Here is a 3,879-nt window from a genome sequence, read left to right on the forward strand (position 1 = left end):
CGCGGGGCTGTTCTCAGGCCTTGGTTCCTGGGGTCCTGCCTCACAGGGCCACGGTGATGTGCCCCCCAAACCCCTGCCACGTCTAGGTCTGTAAGGGGCGGTCCGCCTTGCCCAAGAGCTCCCAGGCCAGTCTGTGTTATCACGGGGCGGGGCAGCCTGGTAGCCCCCTCCCTCTGCCGTGGGCCTGCCTGCCCGCCTCGCACAGCTGGGTGGGTGGTACCCAGGAGGGGCGGCCACTCCTGGAGTTGGGGGAGGGGGGGAGGGCTCTGCTCTAGGCAGGTGAGTTGGGCCCTGGTTCACCTGCCTAGCCCCACGTCCCGCCTTACCTAACCTGGGCTCCACCAGCCCTTTCATTATTCCATTTACGGACCTGGCTGAGTGGAACACAGTCCAGATGTGGCCACAGGCCCTGCAGGCGGCCGAGGCAGGAGCCCCTGGGCCTGCATGGGAAGTGGCCCAGAGTGGAGGGCACCACCCCTGGGGTGGTCCTCCCGTTGCTGCAGTGGTGTGTCAACAGCCTAGCCCTCTTCTTACCGCCCTAGAGCTAGCCCCACAGTGAAGAGCTCCCTGTGAGGTTGCTTAGGGGGTGCTGTGTCTTTACTGGCCAGGGACCACTCAGGCAACATCCTTCTTGGCTGGGTGGCAGAGCGATGCCCAGGCCTTGCCCTCCCCCGCCTCATCCCAGGTGTCAGGCAGGAGGCCAGTGGGGGTCTGGCCATTTTGAGCTCCTGGGCGGCACACACAGCCTCTGGGGAGCTCCAGCCTGGTGCGGGATACCCAGTGTGGGGATGGTGGGCAGTGAGGTCAGAGATGTCTTGAGTTATACGGGTTCAAGAGCTGAGTCTTGATGTCCAAGCAGGACCTCTCACAGGTGATTCATGAGAGAGGGAGAAACTGCAGCCCAGAGCCCTCTAGGAGCCTGCCAGGGTTCTCTGGCCTGGGTGTTCCTCCCTCCAGGCCACCTGGATCTGGCCCTTCTTCCTCCCAGGCTGATGCGGGTCGAGCTACAGCTCAGACAGGAGGAGCACAGATCTCATCTAATTCACCTCTTAGCGGCTGACAAGTGCCCGGCTTCTCGCTCACACACTGTGAAGGATGCCCACCCCTGCCCCGTCCTTCAGAGCAACTCCAGATGCAGGAAAGGGCCGGGGCCTTCTCCTCTGCCTACTGAGCGCAGACTTTGGAATCTCCTCCCCAGACTCAAATGCCCACGTTTGAGAACGACAGCCAATCCTAGGATTACACAGGTTCCAGGTCCCTGAACACCCTGAATTGGGGTCTGCGAGATCACGGATGCCTCTGCTGGGGCAGCCTGTGACCCCCCACCAGCTGCAAACGACCTGCTCAGCCCCAGGCTGTTCCCAGTAAACTGAGCTCATCTATGGGCCAGTGGCTCGCAAACCATGGATTCCATCCTGGAAGCCCCAGGCAGTGTGGTCAAGGGCGCCCAGAGCAGCACTGTTCCGACAGCAGGAACCTAGAAATGGCTCACAGGCACGTCAGGAAAGTGGACCAGGAGCAAAGGCCACGTCTCACAACAGTTGAGAGCGTGGTGTGGGCTCGAAGCACACCGTGACCCCCACAGATGAATCAACAGCGGCCTCGAACGAAGGCAATCTCAGCCTGGCACCCGGGGTTCCGAGTGAAGCGTAGTTGCTCAGTCGTGTCCGACTCTTTGCAACCCCACAGACTGTAGCCTACCAGGCTTCTCTGTCCGTGGGATTTTCCAGGCAATAGTACTGGAGTGGATTGCCATTTCCTTCTCTAGGGGATCTTCCCAACCCAGGGCTCGAACCCAGGTCTCCCGCATTGTAGACAGATGCTTTACTGTCTGAGCCACCAGGGCAAAGCCAGCATAAATGTGTGTGTGACAAACCCAGCTTTCAGGATGGGAGTTAGCCTGGGGAGGGTGAGGGTCAGGATGGGGTGGAGGCACAGGCTGCCTTCGTGCACCAATCTTCAGAGTGGTCCAACTCCATCTGCCTAACAGCCAAAGTCTTTTTTTAAGGGTAAAATTAAACGAGAGCATTTTTGACACACACAAAGCCCAAACCATAAGGAAATTTGCCTTCATCAAAATTAAAAGTGAGGGGACTTCCCTGGTGTTACGGTGGGTAAGAATCTGCCTGCCAATGCAGGGGATGTGGGTTTGATCCTTGGTCAGGGAACTAAGCACGTGCCACAGAGCAACTAAGTCCACAGGCTGCAACTACTGAGGCTGCACCCTAGGGCCCATGCGCCGCAATTAAGACCGGACACAGCCAAATAAATTTTAAAAAATAAAGTGAAAAGTGACCAGAAATACCGTACAAGTTAACAGACAAGGTGAGAGAGTAGAAAAAGACACTGCAACACAGATAACAAGGATTCGTGCTGAGAATATACATCCAATTTGAAGGAAATGCGAAGTAAAACTATAAGTAATACCATTATAGACCAGGCTGGTGAATATGATTGAGAGGTGACACCAGGAAAGAAATGAATCTGGCACATTTTACACATTGCTGGAAGGATGTCAAGCTAATGAAAGCCACTTCAGAGTGATCTGGCAGATGCTAAAAAAGCTGAAAACACACATAGCCTGTGAGCCCGAGTTCCATATCTAAGGATCTACTTGAGAGAAACTTGTACACGAGCACAAGGAGACAAGCAGCTTGGTGAAGAATACCAGAAAATTAAATAACCAAATGAGACTTCCCTGGTGGTGCAGCGGCTAAGCCTCCAAGCTCTCAATGCAGGAGGCCTAGGTTCAATTCCCAGTCGGGGAACTTGATTCCCAAATGCCACAACTACAGATTCTGCATGCCACAGCAAAGATCTCACATGGCAAAACTAAGGCCCCAGCACAGCCAACGTAAATGAACCAGACATCCATCAGCAGGATAGTTAAACTGTGGCACACAGACATGCAGTGAGATATACGTAGCACTCAAAATGGATAAACTAGATGCAGAAGCTACATGTATCTACTAAATAAACCTTCAAAGACATGACTGAGTGGAAGAAACATGTTTGCAAAATAATATGGCACTGTTTGATATATTTAAAAACTATACTACTACATGAAAGCCGTTGCCTTTGGGTAGAAAGGAGAGACAAGGAGATGCGACACCTTACCTCCATCCGGGGTGGATCACGCTCCTGCCACTGTCCCATGCTGCTTGTGGACTATTTATAGAAGGGAATGCTGGATAAAAATGAAAATGAACAAATTTTAAAAATATGCCTCACAGGCGAATCTCACAGACAATACTGATTGGAAAAAAAAAAAAAAAAAAGCCCAGATGTAAAAGAATACACCCTGTGGGATACTGTGGCTAGAATTTGCTGTGTGAGATAAAGCACATGGGGAAGTCTGTGTGCGGTGTGACACTGTTTCTTACTTTTAAAAAAGTTAAAACAATAAAAGCTGCATTTCCACCAGAAACACAGACCTAAAATATAGGATGTGGAAAATCATAGGATACATAATTGCTATGGTCTAGATAAACTTTTTTTTTTAAGTGCACATGTCCCCAGGAAGATGAGTATTTAAGTATTCTGTGCAACACTGTAATAAAAAATGAAGGCAACCATAACATCTAATGGGTAACTTGATACATTTATACAATGAAATACTATCCAATACTAATCAGTTGATACATTTATACAATGAAATACTATCCAATACTAACTAATCAACTTAGTTCCATGATGTTGAGTGAAAAAAGAACAAATTTGCAGAATATTTTGTGTAAAGTGTTGAACAATGTATGTAAATGTAAGCACAAACAAGGCAGAGTCAACTGTTCTTGAGCCCCTACGGTGTGACCCCACAGCAGCCCTGACCAGTTACTGTGTGTTAGCACGTTAACAGAGGCGCAGCCCTGCCCAAGGACC

This window comes from Oryx dammah, unplaced genomic scaffold (assembly GCF_014754425.2).
Source record: "Oryx dammah isolate SB20612 unplaced genomic scaffold, SCBI_Odam_1.1 HiC_scaffold_29, whole genome shotgun sequence".
Taxonomy (NCBI): Eukaryota; Metazoa; Chordata; class Mammalia; order Artiodactyla; family Bovidae; genus Oryx; species Oryx dammah.